The following is a 12466-nucleotide window of genomic DNA, read 5'->3' as shown; positions in this document are numbered from 1 at the left end:
GGCTGGAAGGAGGGGGTGGATATAGCACAGTCTGTTTCCTGGTGGGCTGCTCCCCATGCCCTTCTGTGAATGCAAAGCAGAAGCTTATTTCCAAGACTTTTATCTAGTCATTAACTCATTGTCTTCCCAAGTAATTCTGAGCCAACCATCCATCCTACCTACACCATGGTCTAGAGAATCATTTTGTGTGCATTTGGCTCTTCTCCCTGTTGCTCACTTTACATGTCAACTGAGGTTGGCTGCAGCTCCAGGGCCTGCCTCACATGTCTGTGCCTTCCTTGGGGTCAGATGGAGGGGAAATGCATGTATAGGACTCAAGGGGCACAGCCCTTCTTAAGTATTTTCCCCTCATCTATCACGTCTAAGATACCCAGAAGATCCCAGAGGGAGGGACATGAAGTTAGGATTGTGCGACACCTACTATGTGCCACACAGGATGCTAGAAACCTTTTTGTCACCTGTGCATGGCAGAGAAGTTTAGAGAGGCAGCAGGCACACTCACAGCAGCAGATGTATACTGGGTGGTTTTACTTGTATAGAGTGCTGCTCCCAGAACTGGAGAAACCCTTGCCTACAGTGGGAGGTTACCCCATTTCTTGGACAGTGTGCCTGGTTTGGACCCTGTAGGATGGAACAGTCTAAAGCAGAGAGAACCAGCTGGAAGGGTAGTGATGGTGCATCCCAAAGGCTGGGCCTCAACTCAGCTCTGGCTCAGCCTGCTCTGCCATGGCCTTGAACACCCTTGTACACCCGTATAGACTTGCTCAACCAGGATCGTCAGCCAAGGTACCCCAGAGCCCATTCCTCACACACCCAGAGGTTGCAGGGCCTGTGCAGAAGTTTGGCCTCTGAAGGGTCACCTTATTCTTGTTCTGAAGTGGCCGAGGCCTGTAATTTGGGAAGGAGAAGTAAGCAACCCGATGACTGTGTCGGGAGAAACACCAGTGGCTGCCTGAAGCTCAGGAAAGGGTGAGCTTTACCCCCATCTGAGACTAGTATCAGGCCTGAGAATGACTGGGTCCTAAGGCTATTATGTAACTAAAATCTACCAGCCTTTATATTTCCTTACGATGACACTGAACTGTAGGTACATTCATCTGTGGTCACCTGCTTTGTGCCATGCTGTGAAAAACTCAAGAGTTCTTATTGCTTGATGTGTGACAGACATGGTCCCCATGGGGTGACTGCCAGGGAAAGCAGTAAGAAAGAGAATATCTAAATTTTAGATATTAAAAATGTGTTAACATTTTTAAGTGAATCACTTTTTTACTTTAAGCAAATAGAACTAATGATAATTCCCGAGTTCATTAGGCTCTTGTTATTCACAAATTTTCCACAAAATGGAACTGCCATTCCATTGGAGTGTGGCTTGTATGTCCTGTTGTGCTCCTGCCTGCATCAGTGGTTTGTAAGCAGTGCCCATGAGGGCCAGTCAGGACTGGGGAGATTGAGCCCTGGGTACAGTCCTCCTCCCAGGTTCTTGGTTCCTGGAGATGTAACACCAACTAGCCACCATAAACACCATATATCGGGTTTGGGATTCAGAGGAAACAACTTGAACAAGGGTTGTGTTATCCAGTGAGAGGGTTCAGAGCATTGGAGCAGGTGTAGGATGGATTGACCTTGGCATGGTCACAAGTCTTCCAGCTATGAACTTGCTCAGCCTCAGGAGGTGGGTACACAATGTGGGCGTTTCTGTTTCACACAAAAAGAAAGCTGAAGACAAAAGTTCAGTCTTTTGCCAGACCTTGGTTTGAGTCCTGGGACTAGAAGTTGGGTTTTGTTAGTTTTTGAGGGAGATGGTTTGGGGTGGTACATTTACACTGTGTATCTTTTGGTGCAACTTCATAGCAGGATTATTGAGGTATAGCAAACTGCATGAGTTTAGAGCATGCGACTTAGCCTGTAGCCCCAGCCCTGGGAAGGCAGAGGCAGGAGGACCGCAATTTGATGCCAGCCCGAGGCACACAGGGCATCCCTGTCTCAAAAAGCCAAAAGTTAAAAATAAAGTAGATAATTTGGTCAGCTTTGACAGGTGCATACGCTCAAGGAATTTCCAGCACATTCCACATAACAAGTTTTTCTGTCACCCCCCAAGTTTTCAATCTTTTTCAGTCTCTCCCCAGGCAATCGCTGCCCTGTCTTCTGCCACTCTCACTAAGTACTATCACTAAGGTTATGTGTTCTAGAATTATATAAATGTGATGGTGTAGTGTGGATTCAGGTTTGTTTGACATCAGTTGGCATGTAGATGTTGAGATTCAGCCACCCTGTAGGCATGTAACCATAGTCTGTCCCCTTTTGAGGCTGACTAGTGTTTCATTGCTTGTGTGTCCCTTCATCTGTAAGTGGATGCTTAGGTTGTTTCTACTTTTTTGGCTATTTCAGTGAAAGCTGCGGTGGCCATTTGTGCCTGCTTTCATATGGGCACATTTTCATTTTTCTCAGTTAAGTACCTGGGGCAGGATTGCTGACATGCATCAAAGCTTTGTGGATGTCTGACTAAGAAATGACCCAGCTGTTCTGGTGGCTGTGGTGTGCTCTGTCCAGCTGACTGTGTGCGAGGCCCAGGTCTTCGATGTAGCTGCTGGAACTTTGGAGGGTCAGCTTTGGTCCTTATAGCCGCCTAGTGGGCATGGTCATCAGTGGGATTCTCAAGCGTACATCTCTTTGGTGACTGCCAATACTGTGCATCTTCTCGTTTGCTTATTGGCCATTCCTTTGCCTCCTTTCATGAAGCATCTGTGTAAGTATTTTGCCTATTTTATTCTAAGTTGAATTGAGTTCTTTATCTAGTCTGATGGCTTGTCTCTTGTGGAGTCTCCATGTTGTGATTCCTCTTAGTCTGTGGTTTGCTTTTGAAGATTGAAGTTGGATGTTTTGATGAATTCCAGTCTCGGTGTTTCTGTCACCTCTGTCCATCTTCAGGTGCACTTGCTCTTTCCTCTGCTATCTCCACTCAGCCGTTGAGCATATCAAGTGAAGTGATGTTTTTTAGTTCATTTTATTTTTAAGTTTCAGATGTACATTTCCTATTTCTCTGTCTAAATTCCTTTTTAAAAGTTCATTTGAAATGTTCTTTTTTGACTGCAGGTTATAATGGCTGCTCTAGAGACTTTGCCTCGTAGCTCCAGTGTTTGTGTCAATTGGGGTTAGCATGCACTGGCTCTTGGTTGCTGACCACATTCTCTGCTTTCCATGTGTCAGTTTACTTTGCATTGTGCCATGGACATTGTGGGCATCATTCTTGATGCATCTGGGGTCTTGTTGTGTGCCCAGAAACACAGTCTTGGTTGATCTTGGTAGGCCATTCATCCAGTCAGCCTGAGCCCTGCTTTGCCTTACTTGTGTGTGGGAGTTCAAATCTTAGCTCTTTGAGCTCACTTCCCTACCATCACTGCCCTTGTTTTAGGTCTGTCCAGTGGTGACCTGTAAACCTTGAACAACCAATCTTCAATTATGTGCCTACTGATCTCTGTAGGACACAGAGATCCCCTCTAGTCAGTTTCAAGAGATGGACACGATATCACTGAATGGAGAGCTGGGAAATGCTGGTGGCTGGCTCTTGAGAACTGATACCAGTTTGCTTGAGCACACTATTGGGTCTGTTCACCCATGTGCCCCTGGGGCTCAGGCTGGGATGCTGGTATGTGAGCTGCATATCTCAGTCTACTTCTTCAAGTCTCTGCTTTGTCTGCCCAGTGTATAACTCAGAGATAAATCCAAAACGTGTGTGTGTGTGTGTGTGTGTGTGTGTGTGTGTGTGTGTGTGTGTGCAGTTTGGGGGATCAAATCCCAGTTCTGTTGTCTGTGCCTTTGTGCTGCTGAGTTGGACCAGTCCTCTCAAGGCTCAGAATTAGAAGGTCCCCACCCATCTCCTTGACTCTCATTGCCCTACATGCTATAGCCTGAAGGTGCTCCACCTCCAGTCCTGGGTTTTCTGGTGGGAAGATGGTACTTCTATGGGAGTTCCAGCCACAGTGTGCTCAGCTCTCTGCCTATAGTCCCACTGGGAGGACAGGGCCAGCACCTACTGTGTGGGAGACAGTGCCACGTGTGCAGAAGGTGAGGACACAGTGTGTCTCTTCCTGTGCAGTGCTCTACACATGCAGTGCTGTTCTTATTTATGAGCTTGTCAGAGAAACGTCTACAAGGCCAGAGGTGAGAGGGAGATGGGGAGCGGGTGGGATTGGCAGGGAAAGGTGGGGTCAAAGCCCGGGAATGGTAGGAGTGGTGTTGAGGGAGAATGAGCAAGATGAGGTGCAAGCATGGGACAGTCACATGTGGGGCCAGCGTGGAAAGTGGCAGGTGAAGCCGCCCAGGGAGCTAAGTAGCTCTGAGTTGCACAGACAGGTGAGGAGTCTTGGCCATCTTTGTGAAAGCTCTAGTGCTGTCCTCTCAAGATCTTCCCCAGAGTAGCTCACCTGTACCCTTGTCAGAACTAACAGGCTTCTCTGTAGTGAGGGCCAAGGCCTCAGCATTGGACCCCACATTTCTGTGTCCCTGCCTCGAGTTCAGGTCCCACAGTCTTTCCTGGTGCCTTACACGTCTCTTCCTGCCTTTGTGTGGTCCCGGCAGCCACTTCTGTAAGGGAGCACTGAAGCCCGGCTCCTCCCTCTGGCTTAAAACAGTCTCTAGTCCTGCCCAGTGGCTTCTGTGGCCATGTTATGTTCATCACTCTGCACTCCAGCACCACTTCATGATCTCATCTCTGCCTGGCCTGCAGCTTTCTGCTGTATACTTGTGTCCAGCTTAGGGTCTTAATCGAGGCTGGACTGGGACCACCTCTCCTCCACCACCACCCTCCCCACCTAACTGCTACTTGCAGGGTCTTAAGTTTACAGCTACCACTGACCCATCTGCTGTCCTTCCTAGAAGAGCTCTTTGGGGTCCTTGGTTTCCTCAGCATTAAAGTGGGGCAGCAGTGCATGCCTCTTGGGGTCTCCTGAGGGTCTTTATTGACCCTTGGGGGTCAGTGAAGTTAACAATGTAGTGTACAGCCTGGTGGGCTGCTGTTCTGTTACCCTGAACCCCGTGTGAGGGCGATGGCTTGGAAGCAGCTGTTAGAGACCCATCAGTAGAAAGACCCCCGGAGTGTCAGGTGCTCCTCCTTGTTCGTTCTCATTCCTCCCTGGCACTGTGCCTCTGAGAATGAATGTTGGCTTTCTGGAAACAAATTCAAAATTGTATTTTCTAAATTTATATCATTTTCTTCCATATATGTATTCTATAAATACATTTGGTATTTATGCTATTTGTTGATGGTGGCAAAAATGTTATTTTATACACAGATGATAATTAGGCAGTTTCCAATTTGTAAATCCCTTTGAGAATTCCGGAACTTGTTATATTTTTGGTTTCCTGAGGGGCTGCTGCAAACTCTCCAGACTGATCTCGATATGGATCTTTTCCCTGTTCAGTGCCCTCATATGTGCAAGGCCTTTGGAGTCTGCACCCACATTCCTTACACCCCCACCAGGCTGGCAAAGCACATAAGTGACCTGATTTCTGCTGAAGGGAAATGAGCAGCTGCCAGGTAGAGAGGACCAGCAAGGGGGAGGCAGGAGCTGGGAGTTACTGTGACATTGCCTTTATATGGCTGCAGAGGAGGGCACCTGCACTGGGCCTGGAGAGGGCAGGTGGGTAGAAAGCAGGTCCAAAGTTGTGAGATGTGGCAGGGCAAGCACACATGCCTGGCTCCTGCCTGGTCCAGGAGGCAAAAAGATGGAGCAGCCAAGGTGGGTCATGCAGGGCTGGGACACACAGAAGGGACAAGTTTCTGGAAAGAAGCAGGCTTGGGAGGGATTTTATGGTTTGGGTTGATGTGTCCATGAGAAAATCTGCTGGAATAATCAAAAGCAGTAAAACAACCAGAATCTCTGAAAGGTTTTCTTATTAAGAACACACTGCCTCTATTAAGTCGCCCCATCTCTGCTTAGGTGGGTGTTGTGTTTACCTTACAGGTGGACAACCAAGGCTCATGGTGACCAGGATACTTCCTCAGGCCATAGCCGCATGGCAGAGTCAACCTATGATGATCCACATACATCTGGGCCTAATGCTGGGTACCCAAGGTACTGTCAGCATACAGCTGTGTGTCTTAGGAGGCTCTGCCCACTGGACACAGGGCCGCCTTTGCCTTGGCAAAGTTCACGTGATCCACCACTCACTGCTTCTGTGGCCACGTGCAACAGAAATGCTGAGTCTCAGTTTCATCTTCTTTTGGATTCAGGCCATGATGGCAGGGTGGGGATATGAGAATGCTGGTGGAAACCCACCATGGGGGTTGGTGATGATGCCAGCCTCTCTGGAGGCCCCTGCAGACCCATGGCACAGGTGTAGCACAGGTCTGGTGGGCCATGGCCTTGCCCAGCCTGCCCTGCACTCTACCACTGCCCATGAATGGCAAGAGGCTAAACTGAGGCAGGCTGGCATCCTGCAGGCAAATTCACACCCAGCACAGAAAGAGTTCTGTCAAGAAGGATGGTGTGACATGGTGATCTTTTATAGGTTCAGCTCTGCTTAGCAGGGAAATTTTCACACTGAGGAATTTTCCTTTCCATGGAGGGAGCATTGTGGAGGCCCTGTGGGCTTTCAGTGTTTCAGTCTGTTGTCATTTACCTTTGGAACTGACATTGTGCCAAGATCCAATGCTGTAGGTTGGTGGAATTACCAGTCTGACCCATCTTAAACCCTGGAGTCAGAAGTCTTCCAGGGATCATGCTTGCTTCCTTTTTTCAGGGTCATCCGAGGGAACAGACTGCCAGAGGCACTGGGATCTTTTCTCTCTGTGATTTCAGCTCCCTAGGTCTGGAATGAGAAGATGGGCATTTGTCCATGAGCCTCAAAAGAAGCTTGCCTTAGTTGGGAAACAGACCCACGTCCTGGCTCCAGCCACCAGACAGATCTGATGTCACCTGGAATAGAGAGAAGAGGCAGGGCTCACTGGATGCCCCATACGCAGTGGGCCTCTGGCTGCCCTGACCATGAACCCTATCACACCTGCTGAAGGCTCCATGAAAGGAAATTCTGTGTGCTCCATGAAGACATGACTCCTGGCAATCATATTACTGCCCAAGCCTCAGTTTCCTCATCTACTTTGTGAATATATATCTAAGGATTAATCTTGGAGGGAAACAAAAGCAAATGAGTTGACATATGCTTTCACTGTGAGGGCTGAGTAAACATTCTCTCCTTCTGAGGTTTATTTCCTTTTCTTTCCCATCTTCAGTAGTTCCTTGTTATGTTGCCTTTTCTGATTTTCTCTCTTCTGAGAACTAGCCTTGGCATTCACATTAGTGAGGGCCTTATGCCCGTCAGCCTAGATGTCTACTGGGCAACATGAGCAGCAAAGAACTTACGGAGGCTGCCGGACCTTTATCATCTGGCCCCTACTTGCCTCTCCTGCTGTCGCTCCCTATCCCCTCTGTCCTTCAGACTGTTCACCCAGGTCCCTAGCTGGCCTGTGCACTCTGTCACAGCTGTCTTTTTGCAAGTGATGGGTTGACCTTTCTTCCCCTGTACCCCTCCTGTGCCAGCTTCCCCAGCCTTCTCGAAGTTTCTCAGGCAGTGTCAGTTCCTTTCTATTCTTCTACAGCATCTGAACATCCTACATAATAGCATTTATCTCCATCTCTGTATGGCCCGTCTCTCCCGTGGGACTCTGTTTCTCCTGGAGTGAGAGGGTCTTGTTCCCGATTCGAACCAAGTCCTCTGCAATGAGACAGCTACCCTTGAGTGCTGTCAAGCTGCCTAGCCTGGGTGGCATTCCTGCTTGAACCACGATGTTACTGACCCATGCATTTTCTGGTGGGATAGCATGGTTGGTGAGCCAAGCCTCAAGAGACAACAGCCAAATGGTCCCATCATATTATACTTCCCTGGGTAGTCAGTGTCATCCCTGCTGTGAAAGGGCCAAAAGAAGTGAGGGTTATGGAAGCTGCCTTGGTCCCATGCACCTGGCTAGGTGACCTTCAGCTGTGGCTCCTTCATCATCAGAAATGAACTAAGATGGTAGGGTAGCCTTGTAGCAAACCTGCAGAGAAGGAGCAAGCTCTCTTTTTGCCACTCCTGACCCTTGATCCCCTCCATGAATCTAGCCAGTTAGTTTAGAAAACTTGAAACAGAGAGAAGGGAGCCTGGGGCTTGATAACGGACCAGCTTTTCATTAGGGAAACTTGGAGCCATCATACATCTATCCCACTGGATGCTACAGGCCACACCTGAGCTCCAAACCTAGGCTCTGGCTACCATAGAGGCCTTCTCAACATCCTGTGAGCTCAGCCAGCCTCTTTGAGAAAATGTGGAAGCACTCAGGCCTACTTGGTCACACAAGGATGAGGAACTTCAGAACAGTGGATTTTCTGTGATGACTCAGGAAGCAGGAGAGGCAGCCCTGCTGTGCATTAGCTGTATGCCCTGGCCTGGGCCTTATTTAGAGACAACTTTGAAGGAAGTAGGTCCTTCCTGCATAGGGGTCTGGTGACCTGCCCAAGGCACAGTGAATTAGAAGTAGACCAAGGCAGGACCCAGTCCTTCAGACTTTCAAATAGAAAACCTGCAGAGCCTAGTAGGCATTTCAATCTCATTACGAACGCCAACACTGTCAGTGAGCAGAGATGGGGAAACCCCAGAAACCCACTCTTACAGCCAGAGCACATGTGGAACAGCGCAAGGAAGATTCCATGCTCACCAAGGTTTTGGCCTGTTGCTCTGTGCCCAGGTTCTGTGGTTGGGTCGTGGCTACTGCATGCAGGCTGCCCTGCTTGTGTGGTGCTGGGGTAATACACCAGCACCCAAGTTGAGAAAGATGGCTTTGCCTAACAGAAGCAAGGATACAGTGGGAGACAGACACATGACACTGGCTTTGGTGAAATGTTGTTATGAGCACAAGACAACGAGGGAAAATAATACAGAGACCCACCAGCACTTATTTGGCATTTTATGTCTCACTAAATGTCTTCATAAAAGCATCACATTTGATCTTTACTGTAAGTTCCTGTAATAGCCGTAATGTTTTATAATAGCAGTACTGAAATATGATTTACATACCATACAATTCATGCATTTGAAGTTCACCAACTCAGTGATTTCTAGAACATTCACAGAGTTGTACAACCACAGTCTGTTTCAAAACATTTTCATTACCTCAAAAAGTAACAGCTGTAATTTTTTTTTGAGCACTAATTATGTGCCAAGTGATTCAAGTGAATTCTCCCAGATCCTGTGGGATGTCCGTTTTGCAGGTGATGAGTCTGAGGCCCAGGGACTTTCATTTGGCTGCCTCTGGTCAGGGCTACTATATTGCATGGCCTGTAGTCCAATTTATGAGGCCCTAGATCTCTGTTCCTCCATCCACACAGCTCTCTCCACCCTGTGAGGCCTATCTGTGTGAGATGGTCCTGGTTTGACAGCCTGTCACACACTTAAACTCCTTCCCACCCCTCTCTTGTTCAAAAGCCATAGGAAATGAGGCCCCAGGCCCTGCTCCCTGCTGTACTGGGCTCTGGGCTCATGACCATGTTGGCCTGCAGACCAGCAGCCCTGCTCAAGGGGAAAGCCACTGCCTTGGGGGTCTGTGTGGAGAGAAATCAATTAAAAATGACCCATCGTGCAGCATCCCTGACCTTCTCTTGGGATGGACATACCCCTGGGCAAAGGTTCACACTGCCACTCTGTAGGAGTCACCTCAATACCCATGGCCCAAAGAAACTAGGTGTGCCTTTGGTGTTGGCCATGTGTACACTCACTCACTCCCCTTTTCTATGTGATTTCAAATTATTATTATCATTGGCAGTTCGGAAGTTTGAACTCAGGTCCTTGAGCCACGCCTCCAGTCCTTTTTTCATTTTAGGTATTTTTCAGGTAAAGGTTTTGTAGTTTTTCCCAGGCCTGGCCTCAGATGGTTATCCTCCTACCTATAGCCTTCTGATTAGCTGGGATGACAGGCATACACCACTGCCCCACTTATTTATTGTGATGGGGCGCCTGCTAACTTTTTGTGTAGGCAAAATGGGGGGGTGGCATTACTTGTTTTTGGAGTTGACCAATCTGAGCTGGAATCTTGGCTCCAGGATTTGAAGCTGGTGGCCCTAGGTCAAGGGCTCAGTTTCTTGTCACTGAAGAAAAGGGGTTGACTTTGGGATGCTTCCCAGGTTGCCATCCAGGGCTGCTGGAGGAGGAGTCCTGTTGTAACTGGGACACACTGGGAGTGGGCCCAAGCAAAGGAGAAACAAATCAAGAAGAGTGTAGACAGAAGTACAGCCTCTGCTGGTGCCCAGCTTTGTGGTACTGGCTAGGTGCTTAGGTCCCAGAGCAGGGTCCTCTTGCCCTGGTATGTGATACAAATCACAGCCATTCCTGATGGCTATATGTTAATAGAATGAATGTGTGTACACAACCCCTAGCACACTGTGTGGCACATAACGAGTGCTCTGTACATTTTATTCTCTCCCTTCGTCAGCGCCGTGGGCATGCTTGGCTACAGTTCTACTAAGGTTGGAGGTGGATAACATAGTAAGATGCTTATATAACCAGAAATGGCTTTAAAGGCACCCCAGATACTGAATGTCACACAGTGGCTGCAGTGTCAGGGGATGCTCCAACTCAAGGCGGTTGCCTGCAGGGTGTCTTTCCCGCACATGTCCATAGAAGAGAGCCAGTGCTTGGGGGTGTTTGCAAACCCAGTTGAAAGATGAAAGGTATTACTTCCTTTTGGGTTGTCAGGCAGTGGCCTTTTTAGTGTCACTTAAAAAATGTCTGACCTTTGGTTTGAAGATAACACTAATTTGCTTCCATCTACTTTTGGGGTGGAGAAATAAAAGGAGCTTTGGTGGGAATAAGAAGTTCCCTTGCTTCACATGGGAGTGGCTTACAGAGGGAAGAAGACATGTGGTCTGTAAGGTTCTGAAAGCGTTCAGCCTCAGGGGTAGTCAGACTTGCACATTAAAAGCGCAGCCTGTTACTTGTAAAGACTGAAAGTTGATCCTTGCCAGTGTTGGCAAGGCTGCAGAGAGAGGGGGAGGTCCCGCTGCACTGTGTGGGGAAATGGATGGACCTCTGTGCCAGTCCAAGCAAGAGCATGGTGCTCTGGATCTGAGCCTGGAATGGTTCCTTCCTGGATCAATCATGAACTTCTAGAAGTTGGTCCTGAGAGTCACTCGTCAGTGCAGGCAACATTCATCAGAATGTTTTTACAATAGTACTTTTTTAAAATTAGGAAAAATCTGACAGTCCAAAAAATAGGGGAAATGTTAAGTAAGATTATTGTATCATTTTTATGCTAATTTTTATGATGTGAAAATGTTCCTAGTACTGTATATTAAGTAAATAAAGGAAGACTTATGTGTACGTATATATTTATGTGTGTACATATGATTTATATACTGATATATACAATGATTTCAACCATATTGAGATACACATACTACATGGAAAGACTATGGAATTAAGATATTAATGTTAGAGTGTTAGATTCTGAGTTCTTATTTATTAGAGTATTAGCTTCCTTTTTATGCTTTTCTCTGTTTTCTAACTTTTTGTGATAACTGTCTACTAAATGAATAGAAAGAAAAGTGTAAATGTAACTTTAAGACGTTTTCTTGCAGCAGAAGTGCTGTGTACACAACAGCAGTGCCTGTGCTCAGGCAGCCAGCCCCGACATTGTGCTCCGGGCCAAGTGTTACAGGTTTATTGACCTTGCAGCCACTCTTGCAGCTATCATACCTCCCGAGACTGTGTCTTTGGGTATAATCTTGTGTCTGTATGCCTCGGATACAATTCCTCTTGGGATAGCCACAAAGGCCATTCGAGCAAGGTTTTGCTGAGGATCTTGGCTACAGCACAGTCTAGCAAGAATGCAAAACACCTACTTTTACCCATTGACTAATTTTTAGTTGTCTTTCCATTGGAGCCAGAGCTTAGTGGTCCTCTTAGGAAAAAACCCTCTTGTACCCACTCCCCCTTCATCTATCCATGTAATGCTCCTAAATTGAGTGTCAACTGAGTGCCTGACAAGAGGAGGGATGCCCAGCATCAGGAAGCCAGACCCTGTCTGTGTGACTATGATGGCCCAGTGGGGACAGGCCACTGGAGAGCACTGAAACATGGCTGCCTCCTTCCACAGGCCAGGTCCTGGGCTGGGAAGTGGGGACATGTACAGGGGCCCAGGAGAGTAGCAAGGAGGAAGAAACGGTGACTTCTTGTATCAGGGAAGGCTTTTATTGTACTTCATTTATTCAGCTGATTGCTTACTAACTCACTGCTTTATGCTCAGCATTATTTTAGACCTGGGGAGAATGGTGACTGAGACAAAGTGGATCTCTGCCCTCAGGGAACTAAATTCCAGTAGAATCGAGAGACGATGAACAAATCCAGAGCTAAATCTTTAAATGCACATAAGTGCTCTGCAGAAATGAACGGAATGGTGCAGTAGAGAATAAGGCAAGGTCTGAGAGAAACTGCAAAT

At 47.7% G+C, this 12466-nt stretch overlaps 1 protein-coding gene across 3 annotated transcripts in view; it reads left to right on the top strand.

Moving 5' to 3' along the window:
* The window catches only part of Trappc9 (trafficking protein particle complex subunit 9), a 541325-nt gene that overhangs the window by 403181 nt on the left and 125678 nt on the right, over nt 1–12466 (top strand). The gene's annotated exons all lie outside the window — the stretch shown is intronic.

This window comes from Castor canadensis, chromosome 3 (assembly GCF_047511655.1).
Source record: "Castor canadensis chromosome 3, mCasCan1.hap1v2, whole genome shotgun sequence".
Taxonomy (NCBI): Eukaryota; Metazoa; Chordata; class Mammalia; order Rodentia; family Castoridae; genus Castor; species Castor canadensis.
The sequence above is the reverse complement of the archived record's forward strand: the minus strand, read 5'-3'. Positions and strand labels throughout refer to the sequence as shown.